A 16,190-nucleotide genomic window follows, 5' to 3' on the forward strand; every position below is an offset into this window, starting at 1 on the left:
ATAGAACAATTTGTCAAAAGATAGTGGTGAACAAAGTTAGACTGTAAAATCTGTCTTAGAAAATCCAATCTAGAAACGCCATTAGTTTTCAGACAGATGTAGTCTAAAAAAAGACGTCAAACAGTGTCAGTAAAAGCAGTTTTCCCTATTTGGTAATCTCAAATGAGTGTGCAACTTTTTGTTTCATAGATGTATGCTTGGACAGATAGGTTAAGGCGAATGGGTGAGATTTCGGACATATCTAGAAATTATAGTGGTTCTCTATCCGGCTCTTTTCTACAAAGACAAAAAAATCACCAAAAAATAAACAAATTTGTAAACCTGAATGATTTTGTACAACTTACATGAATGCATTATTCCAAACAACCACTATGTTGATCTCGGAGTCTAACGAGTTGTCGTTTGAACTAGGATGGCCGAGTGGTTAAGGCGTTGGACTTAAGATCCAATGGATATATATCCGCGTGGGTTCGAACCCCACTCCTGATAAAAGTTTTAACCTTGGACGTCTGGCAAATTGGTCTAGATTGAGTAATTCATTAGTGACAATTAACATTTTGTTCTTGACCTTTATCCAAATCACCTGTTGATCAAAAGATGAGTCTCTGAGCACCATATTGTGATCAATGCATTTTATTCCTCACTATTCAGAGAAAACTGCTATTTCAGCAAAATTAAATAATATTGAAAATACAATTTATTAATATATTCAGGTGAATATTCTATCAGCATCTTTGTTCAAAGTTTCAAAACATATGCTATGAAAAAGACATGAGAAAATGTATAGGAGAAGTTTAACCTGACTCAGGTAGTCATAGAACAATTTGTCAAAAGATAGTGGTGAACAAAGTTGGACTGTAAAATCTATCTTAGAAAATCCAATCTAGAAACGCCATTAGTTTTCAGACAGATGTAGTCTAAAATAGAGGTCAAACAGTGTCAGTAAAAGCAGTTTTCCCTATTTGGTAATCTCAAATGAGTGTGCAACTTTTTGTTTCATAGATGTATGCTTGGACAGATAGGTTAAGGTGAATGGGTGAGATTTCGGACATATCTAGAAATTATAGTGGTTCTCTATCCGGCTCTTTTCTACAAAGACAAAAAAATCACCAAAAAATAAACAAATTTGTAAACCTGAATGATTTTGTACAAGTTACATGAATGCATTATTCCAAACAACCACTATGTTGATCTCGTTGTCTAACAGGTTGTCGTTCGAACCAGGATGGCCGAGTGGTTAAGGCGTTGGACTTAAGATCCAATGGATATATATCCGCGTGGGTTCGAACCCCACTCCTGGTAAAAGTTTTAACCTTGGACTTCTGGCAAATTGGTCTAGATTGGGTAATTCATTAGTGACAATAACCAATATCTTGACCTTTATCCAAATCACCTGTTGATCAAAAGATGAGTCTCTGAGCACCATATTGTGATCAATGCATTTTATTCCTCACTATTCAGAGAAAACTGCTATTTCAGCAAAATTAAATAATATTGAAAATACAATTTATTAATATATTCAGGTGAATATTCTATCAGCATCTTTGTTCAAAGTTTCAAAACATATGCTATGAAAAAGACATGAGAAAATGTATAGGAGAAGTTTAACCTGACTCAGGTAGTCATAGAACAATTTGTCAAAAGATAGTGGTGAACAAAGTTGGATTGTAAAATCTGTCTTAGAAAATCCAATCTAGAAATGCCATTAGTTTTCAGACAGATGTAGTCTAAAATAGAGGTCAAACAGTGTCAGTAAAAGCAGTTTTCCCTATTTGGTAATCTCAAATGAGTGCGCAACTTTTTGTTTCATAGATGTATGCTTGGACAGATAGGTTAAGGTGAATGGGTGAGATTTCGGACATATCTAGAAATTATAGTGGTTCTCTATCCGGCTCTTTTCTACAAAGACAAAAAAATCACCAAAAAATAAACAAATTTGTAAACCTGAATGATTTTGTACAAGTTACATGAATGCATTATTCCAAACAACCACTATGTTGATCTCGTTGTCTAACAGGTTGTCGTTCGAACCAGGATGGCCGAGTGGTTAAGGCGTTGGACTTAAGATCCAATGGATATATATCGGCGTGGGTTCGAACCCCACTCCTGGTAAAAGTTTTAACCTTGGACTTCTGGCAAATTGGTCTAGATTGGGTAATTCATTAGTGACAATAACCAATATCTTGACCTTTATCCAAATCACCTGTTGATCAAAAGATGAGTCTCTGAGCACCATATTGTGATCAATGCATTTTATTCCTCACTATTCAGAGAAAACTGCTATTTCAGCAAAATTAAATAATATTGAAAATACAATTTATTAATATATTCAGGTGAATATTCTATCAGCATCTTTGTTTAAAGTTTCAAAACATATGCTATGAAAAAGACATGAGAAAATGTATAGGAGAAGTTTAACCTGACTCAGGTAGTCATAGAACAATTTGTCAAAAGATAGTGGTGAACAAAGTTGGATTGTAAAATCTGTCTTAGAAAATCCAATCTAGAAACGCCATTAGTTTTCAGACAGATGTAGTCTAAAATAGAGGTCAAACAGTGTCAGTAAAAGCAGTTTTCCCTATTTGGTAATCTCAAATGAGTGCGCAACTTTTTGTTTCATAGATGTATGCTTGGACAGATAGGTTAAGGTGAATGGGTGAGATTTCGGACATATCTAGAAATTATAGTGGTTCTCTATCCGGCTCTTTTCTACAAGACAAAAGAATCACCAAAAAATAAACAAATTTGTAAACCTGAAAGATTTTGTACAACTTACATAAATGCATTATTCCAAACAACCACTATGTTGATCTCATTGTCTAACAGGTTGTCGTTCGAACCAGGATGGCCGAGTGGTTAAGGCGTTGGACTTAAGATCCAATGGATATATATCCGTGTGGGTTCGAACCCCACTCCTGGTAAAAGTTTTAACCTTGGACGTCTGGCAAATTGGTCTAGATTGAGTAATTCATTAGTGACAATTAACATTTTGTTCTTGACCTTTATCCAAATCACCTGTTGATCAAAAGATGAGTCTCTGAGCACCATATTGTGATCAATGCATTTTATTCCTCACTATTCAGAGAAAACTGCTATTTCAGCAAAATTAAATAATATTGAAAATACAATTTATTAATATATTCAGGTGAATATTCTATCAGCATCTTTGTTCAAAGTTTAAAAACATATGCTATGAAAAAGACATGAGAAAATGTAAAGGAGAAGTTTAACCTGACTCAGGTAGTCATAGAACAATTTGTCAAAAGATAGTGTTGAACAAAGTTGGACTGTAAAATCTGTCTTAGAAAATCCAATCTAGAAACGCCATTAGTTTTCAGACAGATGTAGTCTAAAATAGAGGTCAAACAGTGTCAGTAAAAGCAGTTTTCCCTATTTGGTAATCTCAAATGAGTGTGCAACTTTTTGTTTCATAGATGTATGCTTGGACAGATAGGTTAAGGTGAATGGGTGAGATTTCGGACATATCTAGAAATTATAGTGGTTCTCTATCCGGCTCTTTTCTACAAAGACAAAAAAATCACCAAAAAATAAACAAATTTGTAAACCTGAATGATTTTGTACAAGTTACATGAATGCATTATTCCAAACAACCACTATGTTGATCTCGTTGTCTAACAGGTTGTCGTTCGAACCAGGATGGCCGAGTGGTTAAGGCGTTGGACTTAAGATCCAATGGATATATATCGGCGTGGGTTCGAACCCCACTCCTGGTAAAAGTTTTAACCTTGGACTTCTGGCAAATTGGTCTAGATTGGGTAATTCATTAGTGACAATAACCAATATCTTGACCTTTATCCAAATCACCTGTTGATCAAAAGATGAGTCTCTGAGCACCATATTGTGATCAATGCATTTTATTCCTCACTATTCAGAGAAAACTGCTATTTCAGCAAAATTAAATAATATTGAAAATACAATTTATTAATATATTCAGGTGAATATTCTATCAGCATCTTTGTTTAAAGTTTCAAAACATATGCTATGAAAAAGACATGAGAAAATGTATAGGAGAAGTTTAACCTGACTCAGGTAGTCATAGAACAATTTGTCAAAAGATAGTGGTGAACAAAGTTGGATTGTAAAATCTGTCTTAGAAAATCCAATCTAGAAACGCCATTAGTTTTCAGACAGATGTAGTCTAAAATAGAGGTCAAACAGTGTCAGTAAAAGCAGTTTTCCCTATTTGGTAATCTCAAATGAGTGCGCAACTTTTTGTTTCATAGATGTATGCTTGGACAGATAGGTTAAGGTGAATGGGTGAGATTTCGGACATATCTAGAAATTATAGTGGTTCTCTATCCGGCTCTTTTCTACAAGACAAAAGAATCACCAAAAAATAAACAAATTTGTAAACCTGAAAGATTTTGTACAACTTACATAAATGCATTATTCCAAACAACCACTATGTTGATCTCATTGTCTAACAGGTTGTCGTTCGAACCAGGATGGCCGAGTGGTTAAGGCGTTGGACTTAAGATCCAATGGATATATATCCGTGTGGGTTCGAACCCCACTCCTGGTAAAAGTTTTAACCTTGGACGTCTGGCAAATTGGTCTAGATTGAGTAATTCATTAGTGACAATTAACATTTTGTTCTTGACCTTTATCCAAATCACCTGTTGATCAAAAGATGAGTCTCTGAGCACCATATTGTGATCAATGCATTTTATTCCTCACTATTCAGAGAAAACTGCTATTTCAGCAAAATTAAATAATATTGAAAATACAATTTATTAATATATTCAGGTGAATATTCTATCAGCATCTTTGTTCAAAGTTTCAAAACATATGCTATGAAAAAGACATGAGAAAATTTATAGGAGAAGTTTAACCTGACTCAGGTAGTCATAGAACAATTTGTCAAAAGATAGTGTTGAACAAAGTTGGACTGTAAAATCTGTCTTAGAAAATCCAATCTAGAAACGCCATTAGTTTTCAGACAGATGTAGTCTAAAATAGAGGTCAAACAGTGTCAGTAAAAGCAGTTTTCCCTATTTGGTAATCTCAAATGAGTGTGCAACTTTTTGTTTCATAGATGTATGCTTGGACAGATAGGTTAAGGTGAATGGGTGAGATTTCGGACATATCTAGAAATTATAGTGGTTCTCTATCCGGCTCTTTTCTACAAAGACAAAAAAATCACCAAAAAATAAACAAATTTGTAAACCTGAATGATTTTGTACAAGTTACATGAATGCATTATTCCAAACAACCACTATGTTGATCTCGTTGTCTAACAGGTTGTCGTTTGAACCAGGATGGCCGAGTGGTTAAGGCGTTGGACTTAAGATCCAATGGATATATATCCGTGTGGGTTCGAACCCCACTCCTGGTAAAAGTTTTAACCTTGGACTTCTGGCAAATTGGTCTAGATTGGGTAATTCATTAGTGACAATAACCAATATCTTGACCTTTATCCAAATCACCTGTTGATCAAAAGATGAGTCTCTGAGCACCATATTGTGATCAATGCATTTTATTCCTCACTATTCAGAGAAAACTGCTATTTCAGCAAAATTAAATAATATTGAAAATACAATTTATTAATATATTCAGGTGAATATTCTATCAGCATCTTTGTTCAAAGTTTCAAAACATATGCTATGAAAAAGACATGAGAAAATGTATAGGAGAAGTTTAACCTGACTCAGGTAGTCATAGAACAATTTGTCAAAAGATAGTGGTGAACAAAGTTGGATTGTAAAATCTGTCTTAGAAAATCCAATCTAGAAACGCCATTAGTTTTCAGACAGATGTAGTCTAAAATAGAGGTGAAACAGTGTCAGTAAAAGCAGTTTTCCCTATTTGGTAATCTCAAATGAGTGCGCAACTTTTTGTTTCATAGATGTATGCTTGGACAGATAGGTTAAGGTGAATGGGTGAGATTTCGGACATATCTAGAAATTATAGTGGTTCTCTATCCGGCTCTTTTCTACAAAGACAAAAAAATCACCAAAAAATAAACAAATTTGTAAACCTGAATGATTTTGTACAAGTTACATGAATGCATTATTCCAAACAACCACTATGTTGATCTCGTTGTCTAACAGGTTGTCGTTCGAACCAGGATGGCCGAGTGGTTAAGGCGTTGGACTTAAGATCCAATGGATATATATATCCGCGTAGGTTCGAACCCCACTCCTGGTAAAAGTTTTAACCTTGGACTTCTGGCAAATTGGTCTAGATTGGGTAATTCATTAGTGACAATAACCAATATCTTGACCTTTATCCAAATCACCTGTTGATCAAAAGATGAGTCTCTGAGCACCATATTGTGATCAATGCATTTTATTCCTCACTATTCAGAGAAAACTGCTATTTCAGCAAAATTAAATAATATTGAAAATACAATTTATTAATATATTCAGGTGAATATTCTATCAGCATCTTTGTTCAAAGTTTCAAAACATATGCTATGAAAAAGACATGAGAAAATGTATAGGAGAAGTTTAACCTGACTCAGGTAGTCATAGAACAATTTGTCAAAAGATAGTGGTGAACAAAGTTGGATTGTAAAATCTGTCTTAGAAAATCCAATCTAGAAACGCCATTAGTTTTCAGACAGATGTAGTCTAAAATAGAGGTCAAACAGTGTCAGTAAAAGCAGTTTTCCCTATTTGGTAATCTCAAATGAGTGCGCAACTTTTTGTTTCATAGATGTATGCTTGGACAGATAGGTTAAGGTGAATGGGTGAGATTTCGGACATATCTAGAAATTATAGTGGTTCTCTATCCGGCTCTTTTCTACAAGACAAAAGAATCACCAAAAAATAAACAAATTTGTAAACCTGAAAGATTTTGTACAACTTACATAAATGCATTATTCCAAACAACCACTATGTTGATCTCGTTGTCTAACAGGTTGTCGTTCGAACCAGGATGGCCGAGTGGTTAAGGCGTTGGACTTAAGATCCAATGGATATATATCCGTGTGGGTTCGAACCCCACTCCTGGTCAAAGTTTTAACCTTGGACGTCTGGCAAATTGGTCTAGATTGAGTAATTCATTAGTGACAATTAACATTTTGTTCTTGACCTTTATCCAAATCACCTGTTGATCAAAAGATGAGTCTCTGAGCACCATATTGTGATCAATGCATTTTATTCCTCACTATTCAGAGAAAACTGCTATTTCAGCAAAATTAAATAATATTGAAAATACAATTTATTAATATATTCAGGTGAATATTCTATCAGCATCTTTGTTCAAAGTTTCAAAACATATGCTATGAAAAAGACATGAGAAAATGTATAGGAGAAGTTTAACCTGACTCAGGTAGTCATAGAACAATTTGTCAAAAGATAGTGGTGAACAAAGTTGGATTGTAAAATCTGTCTTAGAAAATCCAATCTAGAAACGCCATTAGTTTTCAGACAGATGTAGTCTAAAATAGAGGTCAAACAGTGTCAGTAAAAGCAGTTTTCCCTATTTGGTAATCTCAAATGAGTGCGCAACTTTTTGTTTCATAGATGTATGCTTGGACAGATAGGTTAAGGTGAATGGGTGAGATTTCGGACATATCTAGAAATTATAGTGGTTCTCTATCCGGCTCTTTTCTACAAGACAAAAGAATCACCAAAAAATAAACAAATTTGTAAACCTGAAAGATTTTGTACAACTTACATAAATGCATTATTCCAAACAACCACTATGTTGATCTCGTTGTCTAACAGGTTGTTGTCCGAACCAGGATGGCCGAGTGGTTAAGGCGTTGGACTTAAGATCCAATGGATATATATCCGCGTGGGTTCGAACCCCACTCCTGGTAAAAGTTTTAACCTTGGACGTCTGGCAAATTGGTCTAGATTGAGTAATTCATTAGTGACAATTAACATTTTGTTCTTGACCTTTATCCAAATCACCTGTTGATCAAAAGATGAGTCTCTGAGCATCATATTGTGATCAATGCATTTTATTCCTCACTATTCAGAGAAAACTGCTATTTCAGCAAAATTAAATAATATTGAAAATACAATTTATTAATATATTCAGGTGAATATTCTATCAGCATCTTTGTTCAAAGTTTCAAAACATATGCTATGAAAAAGACATGAGAAAATGTATAGGAGAAGTTTAACCTGACTCAGGTAGTCATAGAACAATTTGTCAAAAGATAGTGTTGAACAAAGTTGGACTGTAAAATCTGTCTTAGAAAATCCAATCTAGAAACGCCATTAGTTTTCAGACAGATGTAGTCTAAAATAGAGGTCAAACAGTGTCAGTAAAAGCAGTTTTCCCTATTTGGTAATCTCAAATGAGTGTGCAACTTTTTGTTTCATAGATGTATGCTTGGACAGATAGGTTAAGGTGAATGGGTGAGATTTCGGACATATCTAGAAATTATAGTGGTTCTCTATCCGGCTCTTTTCTACAAAGACAAAAAAATCACCAAAAAATAAACAAATTTGTAAACCTGAATGATTTTGTACAAGTTACATGAATGCATTATTCCAAACAACCACTATGTTGATCTCGTTGTCTAACAGGTTGTCGTTCGAACCAGGATGGCCGAGTGGTTAAGGCGTTGGACTTAAGATCCAATGGATATATATCCGCGTGGGTTCGAACCCCACTCCTGGTAAAAGTTTTAACCTTGGACTTCTGGCAAATTGGTCTAGATTGGGTAATTCATTAGTGACAATAACCAATATCTTGACCTTTATCCAAATCACCTGTTGATCAAAAGATGAGTCTCTGAGCACCATATTGTGATCAATGCATTTTATTCCTCACTATTCAGAGAAAACTGCTATTTCAGCAAAATTAAATAATATTGAAAATACAATTTATTAATATATTCAGGTGAATATTCTATCAGCATCTTTGTTCAAAGTTTCAAAACATATGCTATGAAAAAGACATGAGAAAATGTATAGGAGAAGTTTAACCTGACTCAGGTAGTCAAAGAACAATTTGTCAAAAGATAGTGGTGAACAAAGTTGGATTGTAAAATCTGTCTTAGAAAATCCAATCTAGAAACGCCATTAGTTTTCAGACAGATGTAGTCTAAAATAGAGGTCAAACAGTGTCAGTAAAAGCAGTTTTCCCTATTTGGTAATCTCAAATGAGTGCGCAACTTTTTGTTTCATAGATGTATGCTTGGACAGATAGGTTAAGGTGAATGGGTGAGATTTCGGACATATCTAGAAATTATAGTGGTTCTCTATCCGGCTCTTTTCTACAAGACAAAAGAATCACCAAAAAATAAACAAATTTGTAAACCTGAAAGATTTTGTACAACTTACATAAATGCATTATTCCAAACAACCACTATGTTGATCTCGTTGTCTAACAGGTTGTCGTTCGAACCAGGATGGCCGAGTGGTTAAGGCGTTGGACTTAAGATCCAATGGATATATATCCGTGTGGGTTCGAACCCCACTCCTGGTCAAAGTTTTAACCTTGGACGTCTGGCAAATTGGTCTAGATTGAGTAATTCATTAGTGACAATTAACATTTTGTTCTTGACCTTTATCCAAATCACCTGTTGATCAAAAGATGAGTCTCTGAGCACCATATTGTGATCAATGCATTTTATTCCTCACTATTCAGAGAAAACTGCTATTTCAGCAAAATTAAATAATATTGAAAATACAATTTATTAATATATTCAGGTGAATATTCTATCAGCATCTTTGTTCAAAGTTTCAAAACATATGCTATGAAAAAGACATGAGAAAATGTATAGGAGAAGTTTAACCTGACTCAGGTAGTCATAGAACAATTTGTCAAAAGATAGTGGTGAACAAAGTTGGATTGTAAAATCTGTCTTAGAAAATCCAATCTAGAAACGCCATTAGTTTTCAGACAGATGTAGTCTAAAATAGAGGTCAAACAGTGTCAGTAAAAGCAGTTTTCCCTATTTGGTAATCTCAAATGAGTGCGCAACTTTTTGTTTCATAGATGTATGCTTGGACAGATAGGTTAAGGTGAATGGGTGAGATTTCGGACATATCTAGAAATTATAGTGGTTCTCTATCCGGCTCTTTTCTACAAGACAAAAGAATCACCAAAAAATAAACAAATTTGTAAACCTGAAAGATTTTGTACAACTTACATAAATGCATTTTTCCAAACAACCACTATGTTGATCTCGTTGTCTAACAGGTTGTTGTCCGTACCAGGATGGCCGAGTGGTTAAGGCGTTGGACTTAAGATCCAATGGATATATATCCGCGTGGGTTCGAACCCCACTCCTGGTAAAAGTTTTAACCTTGGACGTCTGGCAAATTGGTCTAGATTGAGTAATTCATTAGTGACAATTAACATTTTGTTCTTGACCTTTATCCAAATCACCTGTTGATCAAAAGATGAGTCTCTGAGCACCATATTGTGATCAATGCATTTTATTCCTCACTATTCAGAGAAAACTGCTATTTCAGCAAAATTAAATAATATTGAAAATACAATTTATTAATATATTCAGGTGAATATTCTATCAGCATCTTTGTTCAAAGTTTCAAAACATATGCTATGAAAAAGACATGAGAAAATGTATAGGAGAAGTTTAACCTGACTCAGGTAGTCATAGAACAATTTGTCAAAAGATAGTGGTGAACAAAGTTGGACTGTAAAATCTGTCTTAGAAAATCCAATCTAGAAACGCCATTAGTTTTCAGACAGATGTAGTCTAAAAAAAGACGTCAAACAGTGTCAGTAAAAGCAGTTTTCCCTATTTGGTAATCTCAAATGAGTGCGCAACTTTTTGTTTCATAGATGTATGCTTGGACAGATAGGTTAAGGTGAATGGGTGAGATTTCGGACATATCTAGAAATTATAGTGGTTCTCTATCCGGCTCTTTTCTACAAGGACAAAAGAATCACCAAAAAATAAACAAATTTGTAAACCTGAAAGATTTTGTACAACTTACATAAATGCATTATTCCAAACAACCACTATGTTGATCTCGTTGTCTAACAGGTTGTTGTCCGAACCAGGATGGCCGAGTGGTTAAGGCGTTGGACTTAAGATCCAATGGATCTATATCCGCGTGGGTTCGAACCCCACTCCTGGTAAAAGTTTTAACCTTGGACGTCTGGCAAATTGGTCTAAATTGAGTAATTCATTAGTGACAATTAACATTTTGTTCTTGACCTTTATCCAAATCACCTGTTGATCAAAAGATGATTCTCTGAGCACCATATTGTGATCAATGCATTTTATTCCTCACTATTCAGAGAAAACTGCTATTTCAGCAAAATTAAATAATATTGAAAATACAATTTATTAATATATTCAGGTGAATATTCTATCAGCATCTTTGTTCAAAGTTTCAAAACATATGCTATGAAAAAGACATGAGAAAATGTATAGGAGAAGTTTAACCTGACTCAGGTAGTCATAGAACAATTTGTCAAAAGATAGTGGTGAACAAAGTTGGACTGTAAAATCTGTCTTAGAAAATCCAATCTAGAAACGCCATTAGTTTTCAGACAGATGTAGTCTAAAAAAAGACGTCAAACAGTGTCAGTAAAAGCAGTTTTCCCTATTTGGTAATCTCAAATGAGTGTGCAACTTTTTGTTTCATAGATGTATGCTTGGACAGATAGGTTAAGGCGAATGGGTGAGATTTCGGACATATCTAGAAATTATAGTGGTTCTCTATCCGGCTCTTTTCTACAAAGACAAAAAAATCACCAAAAAATAAACAAATTTGTAAACCTGAATGATTTTGTACAACTTACATGAATGCATTATTCCAAACAACCACTATGTTGATCTCGGAGTCTAACGAGTTGTCGTTTGAACTAGGATGGCCGAGTGGTTAAGGCGTTGGACTTAAGATCCAATGGATATATATCCGCGTGGGTTCGAACCCCACTCCTGATAAAAGTTTTAACCTTGGACGTCTGGCAAATTGGTCTAGATTGAGTAATTCATTAGTGACAATTAACATTTTGTTCTTGACCTTTATCCAAATCACCTGTTGATCAAAAGATGAGTCTCTGAGCACCATATTGTGATCAATGCATTTTATTCCTCACTATTCAGAGAAAACTGCTATTTCAGCAAAATTAAATAATATTGAAAATACAATTTATTAATATATTCAGGTGAATATTCTATCAGCATCTTTGTTCAAAGTTTCAAAACATATGCTATGAAAAAGACATGAGAAAATGTATAGGAGAAGTTTAACCTGACTCAGGTAGTCATAGAACAATTTGTCAAAAGATAGTGGTGAACAAAGTTGGATTGTAAAATCTATCTTAGAAAATCCAATCTAGAAATGCCATTAGTTTTCAGACAGATGTAGTCTAAAATAGAGGTCAAACAGTGTCAGTAAAAGCAGTTTTCCCTATTTGGTAATCTCAAATGAGTGTGCAACTTTTTGTTTCATAGATGTATGCTTGGACAGATAGGTTAAGGTGAATGGGTGAGATTTCGGACATATCTAGAAATTATAGTGGTTCTCTATCCGGCTCTTTTCTACAAAGACAAAAAAATCACCAAAAAATAAACAAATTTGTAAACCTGAATGATTTTGTAGAACTTACATGAATGCATTATTCCAAACAACCACTATGTTGATCTCGTTGTCTAACAGGTTGTCGTTCGAACCAGGATGGCCGAGTGGTTAAGGCGTTGGACTTAAGATCCAATGGATATATATCCGCGTGGGTTCGAACCCCACTCCTGGTAAAACTTTTAACCTTGGACTTCTGGCAACTTGGTCTAGATTGGGTAATTCATTAGTGACAATAACCAATATCTTGACCTTTATCCAAATCACCTGTTGATCAAAAGATGAGTCTCTGAGCACCATATTGTGATCAATGCATTTTATTCCTCACTATTCAGAGAAAACTGCTATTTCAGCAAAATTAAATAATATTGAAAATACAATTTATTAATATATTCAGGTGAATATTCTATCAGCATCTTTGTTCAAAGTTTCAAAACATATGCTATGAAAAAGACATGAGAAAATGTATAGGAGAAGTTTAACCTGACTCAGGTAGTCATAGAACAATTTGTCAAAAGATAGTGGTGAACAAAGTTGGACTGTAAAATCTGTCTTAGAAAATCCAATCTAGAAACGCCATTAGTTTTCAGACAGATGTAGTCTAAAAAAAGACGTCAAACAGTGTCAGTAAAAGCAGTTTTCCCTATTTGGTAATCTCAAATGAGTGTGCAACTTTTTGTTTCATAGATGTATGCTTGGACAGATAGGTTAAGGCGAATGGGTGAGATTTCGGACATATCTAGAAATTATAGTGGTTCTCTATCCGGCTCTTTTCTACAAAGACAAAAAAATCACCAAAAAATAAACAAATTTGTAAACCTGAATGATTTTGTACAACTTACATGAATGCATTATTCCAAACAACCACTATGTTGATCTCGGAGTCTAACGAGTTGTCGTTTGAACTAGGATGGCCGAGTGGTTAAGGCGTTGGACTTAAGATCCAATGGATATATATCCGCGTGGGTTCGAACCCCACTCCTGATAAAAGTTTTAACCTTGGACGTCTGGCAAATTGGTCTAGATTGAGTAATTCATTAGTGACAATTAACATTTTGTTCTTGACCTTTATCCAAATCACCTGTTGATCAAAAGATGAGTCTCTGAGCACCATATTGTGATCAATGCATTTTATTCCTCACTATTCAGAGAAAACTGCTATTTCAGCAAAATTAAATAATATTGAAAATACAATTTATTAATATATTCAGGTGAATATTCTATCAGCATCTTTGTTCAAAGTTTCAAAACATATGCTATGAAAAAGACATGAGAAAATGTATAGGAGAAGTTTAACCTGACTCAGGTAGTCATAGAACAATTTGTCAAAAGATAGTGGTGAACAAAGTTGGATTGTAAAATCTATCTTAGAAAATCCAATCTAGAAATGCCATTAGTTTTCAGACAGATGTAGTCTAAAATAGAGGTCAAACAGTGTCAGTAAAAGCAGTTTTCCCTATTTGGTAATCTCAAATGAGTGTGCAACTTTTTGTTTCATAGATGTATGCTTGGACAGATAGGTTAAGGTGAATGGGTGAGATTTCGGACATATCTAGAAATTATAGTGGTTCTCTATCCGGCTCTTTTCTACAAAGACAAAAAAATCACCAAAAAATAAACAAATTTGTAAACCTGAATGATTTTGTAGAACTTACATGAATGCATTATTCCAAACAACCACTATGTTGATCTCGTTGTCTAACAGGTTGTCGTTCGAACCAGGATGGCCGAGTGGTTAAGGCGTTGGACTTAAGATCCAATGGATATATATCCGCGTGGGTTCGAACCCCACTCCTGGTAAAACTTTTAACCTTGGACTTCTGGCAACTTGGTCTAGATTGGGTAATTCATTAGTGACAATAACCAATATCTTGACCTTTATCCAAATCACCTGTTGATCAAAAGATGAGTCTCTGAGCACCATATTGTGATCAATGCATTTTATTCCTCACTATTCAGAGAAAACTGCTATTTCAGCAAAATTAAATAATATTGAAAATACAATTTATTAATATATTCAGGTGAATATTCTATCAGCATCTTTGTTCAAAGTTTCAAAACATATGCTATGAAAAAGACATGAGAAAATGTATAGGAGAAGTTTAACCTGACTCAGGTAGTCATAGAACAATTTGTCAAAAGATAGTGGTGAACAAAGTTGGACTGTAAAATCTGTCTTAGAAAATCCAATCTAGAAACGCCATTAGTTTTCAGACAGATGTAGTCTAAAAAAAGACGTCAAACAGTGTCAGTAAAAGCAGTTTTCCCTATTTGGTAATCTCAAATGAGTGTGCAACTTTTTGTTTCATAGATGTATGCTTGGACAGATAGGTTAAGGCGAATGGGTGAGATTTCGGACATATCTAGAAATTATAGTGGTTCTCTATCCGGCTCTTTTCTACAAAGACAAAAAACATCACCAAAAAATAAACAAATTTGTAAACCTGAATGATTTTGTACAACTTACATGAATGCATTATTCCAAACAACCACTATGTTGATCTCGGAGTCTAACGAGTTGTCGTTTGAACTAGGATGGCCGAGTGGTTAAGGCGTTGGACTTAAGATCCAATGGATATATATCCGCGTGGGTTCGAACCCTACTCCTGGTAAAAGTTTTAACCTTGGACTTCTGGCAAATTGGTCTAGATTGGGTAATTCATTAGTGACAATAATCAATATCTTGACCTTTATCCAAATCACCTGTTGATCAAAAGATGAGTCTCTGAGCACCATATTGTGATCAATGCATTTTATTCCTCACTATTCAGAGAAAACTGCTATTTCAGCAAAATTAAATAATATTGAAAATACAATTTATTAATATATTCAGGTGAATATTCTATCAGCATCTTTGTTCAAAGTTTCAAAACATATGCTATGAAAAAGACATGAGAAAATGTATAGGAGAAGTTTAACCTGACTCAGGTAGTCATAGAACAATTTGTCAAAAGATAGTGGTGAACAAAGTTGGACTGTAAAATCTGTCTTAGAAAATCCAATCTAGAAACGCCATTAGTTTTCAGACAGATGTAGTCTAAAAAAAGACGTCAAACAGTGTCAGTAAAAGCAGTTTTCCCTATTTGGTAATCTCAAATGAGTGTGCAACTTTTTGTTTCATAGATGTATGCTTGGACAGATAGGTTAAGGCGAATGGGTGAGATTTCGGACATATCTAGAAATTATAGTGGTTCTCTATCCGGCTCTTTTCTACAAAGACAAAAAACATCACCAAAAAATAAACAAATTTGTAAACCTGAATGATTTTGTACAACTTACATGAATGCATTATTCCAAACAACCACAATGTTGATCTCGGAGTCTAACGAGTTGTCGTTTGAACTAGGATGGCCGAGTGGTTAAGGCGTTGGACTTAAGATCCAATGGATATATATCCGCGTGGGTTCGAACCCTACTCCTGGTAAAAGTTTTAACCTTGGACTTCTGGCAAATTGGTCTAGATTGGGTAATTCATTAGTGACAATAATCAATATCTTGACCTTTATCCAAATCACCTGTTGATCAAAAGATGAGTCTCTGAGCACCATATTGTGATCAATGCATTTTATTCCTCACTATTCAGAGAAAACTGCTATTTCAGCAAAATTAAATAATATTGAAAATACAATTTATTAATATATTCAGGTGAATATTCTATCAGCATCTTTGTTCAAAGTTTCAAAACATATGCTATGAAAAAGA

General features: G+C 34.4%; 20 non-coding genes across 20 annotated transcripts; all 20 read left to right on the top strand.

The window, feature by feature from the left end:
• The first annotated feature begins 406 nt into the window (after nt 1–406).
• On the top strand, nt 407–489 carry TRNAL-UAA (transfer RNA leucine (anticodon UAA)). Its single transcript has one exon. It is a non-coding gene; the product is annotated as a tRNA-Leu (tRNA).
• Nucleotides 490–1,219: 730 nt separating this feature from the next.
• Nucleotides 1,220–1,302, top strand: TRNAL-UAA (transfer RNA leucine (anticodon UAA)). Its single transcript has one exon. It is a non-coding gene; the product is annotated as a tRNA-Leu (tRNA).
• A 727-nt stretch (nt 1,303–2,029) lies between these two features.
• TRNAL-UAA (transfer RNA leucine (anticodon UAA)) lies at nt 2,030–2,112 on the top strand. The gene has a single exon. It is a non-coding gene; the product is annotated as a tRNA-Leu (tRNA).
• Nucleotides 2,113–2,838: 726 nt separating this feature from the next.
• On the top strand, nt 2,839–2,921 carry TRNAL-UAA (transfer RNA leucine (anticodon UAA)). The gene has a single exon. It is a non-coding gene; the product is annotated as a tRNA-Leu (tRNA).
• Nucleotides 2,922–3,651: 730 nt separating this feature from the next.
• Nucleotides 3,652–3,734, top strand: TRNAL-UAA (transfer RNA leucine (anticodon UAA)). Its single transcript has one exon. It is a non-coding gene; the product is annotated as a tRNA-Leu (tRNA).
• A 726-nt stretch (nt 3,735–4,460) lies between these two features.
• On the top strand, nt 4,461–4,543 carry TRNAL-UAA (transfer RNA leucine (anticodon UAA)). Its single transcript has one exon. It is a non-coding gene; the product is annotated as a tRNA-Leu (tRNA).
• Nucleotides 4,544–5,273: 730 nt separating this feature from the next.
• TRNAL-UAA (transfer RNA leucine (anticodon UAA)) lies at nt 5,274–5,356 on the top strand. The gene has a single exon. It is a non-coding gene; the product is annotated as a tRNA-Leu (tRNA).
• A 727-nt stretch (nt 5,357–6,083) lies between these two features.
• Nucleotides 6,084–6,168, top strand: TRNAL-UAA (transfer RNA leucine (anticodon UAA)). The gene has a single exon. It is a non-coding gene; the product is annotated as a tRNA-Leu (tRNA).
• Nucleotides 6,169–6,894: 726 nt separating this feature from the next.
• TRNAL-UAA (transfer RNA leucine (anticodon UAA)) lies at nt 6,895–6,977 on the top strand. The gene has a single exon. It is a non-coding gene; the product is annotated as a tRNA-Leu (tRNA).
• A 729-nt stretch (nt 6,978–7,706) lies between these two features.
• TRNAL-UAA (transfer RNA leucine (anticodon UAA)) lies at nt 7,707–7,789 on the top strand. The gene has a single exon. It is a non-coding gene; the product is annotated as a tRNA-Leu (tRNA).
• A 730-nt stretch (nt 7,790–8,519) lies between these two features.
• TRNAL-UAA (transfer RNA leucine (anticodon UAA)) lies at nt 8,520–8,602 on the top strand. Its single transcript has one exon. It is a non-coding gene; the product is annotated as a tRNA-Leu (tRNA).
• Nucleotides 8,603–9,328: 726 nt separating this feature from the next.
• Nucleotides 9,329–9,411, top strand: TRNAL-UAA (transfer RNA leucine (anticodon UAA)). Its single transcript has one exon. It is a non-coding gene; the product is annotated as a tRNA-Leu (tRNA).
• A 729-nt stretch (nt 9,412–10,140) lies between these two features.
• Nucleotides 10,141–10,223, top strand: TRNAL-UAA (transfer RNA leucine (anticodon UAA)). Its single transcript has one exon. It is a non-coding gene; the product is annotated as a tRNA-Leu (tRNA).
• A 731-nt stretch (nt 10,224–10,954) lies between these two features.
• TRNAL-UAA (transfer RNA leucine (anticodon UAA)) lies at nt 10,955–11,037 on the top strand. Its single transcript has one exon. It is a non-coding gene; the product is annotated as a tRNA-Leu (tRNA).
• Nucleotides 11,038–11,768: 731 nt separating this feature from the next.
• Nucleotides 11,769–11,851, top strand: TRNAL-UAA (transfer RNA leucine (anticodon UAA)). Its single transcript has one exon. It is a non-coding gene; the product is annotated as a tRNA-Leu (tRNA).
• Nucleotides 11,852–12,581: 730 nt separating this feature from the next.
• Nucleotides 12,582–12,664, top strand: TRNAL-UAA (transfer RNA leucine (anticodon UAA)). The gene has a single exon. It is a non-coding gene; the product is annotated as a tRNA-Leu (tRNA).
• A 728-nt stretch (nt 12,665–13,392) lies between these two features.
• Nucleotides 13,393–13,475, top strand: TRNAL-UAA (transfer RNA leucine (anticodon UAA)). The gene has a single exon. It is a non-coding gene; the product is annotated as a tRNA-Leu (tRNA).
• A 730-nt stretch (nt 13,476–14,205) lies between these two features.
• Nucleotides 14,206–14,288, top strand: TRNAL-UAA (transfer RNA leucine (anticodon UAA)). Its single transcript has one exon. It is a non-coding gene; the product is annotated as a tRNA-Leu (tRNA).
• Nucleotides 14,289–15,017: 729 nt separating this feature from the next.
• TRNAL-UAA (transfer RNA leucine (anticodon UAA)) lies at nt 15,018–15,100 on the top strand. Its single transcript has one exon. It is a non-coding gene; the product is annotated as a tRNA-Leu (tRNA).
• A 729-nt stretch (nt 15,101–15,829) lies between these two features.
• On the top strand, nt 15,830–15,912 carry TRNAL-UAA (transfer RNA leucine (anticodon UAA)). Its single transcript has one exon. It is a non-coding gene; the product is annotated as a tRNA-Leu (tRNA).
• The last annotated feature ends 278 nt before the right edge of the window (nt 15,913–16,190 follow it).

The sequence above is a fragment of the Engystomops pustulosus genome, chromosome 3 (genome assembly GCF_040894005.1).
Source record: "Engystomops pustulosus chromosome 3, aEngPut4.maternal, whole genome shotgun sequence".
Taxonomy (NCBI): Eukaryota; Metazoa; Chordata; class Amphibia; order Anura; family Leptodactylidae; genus Engystomops; species Engystomops pustulosus.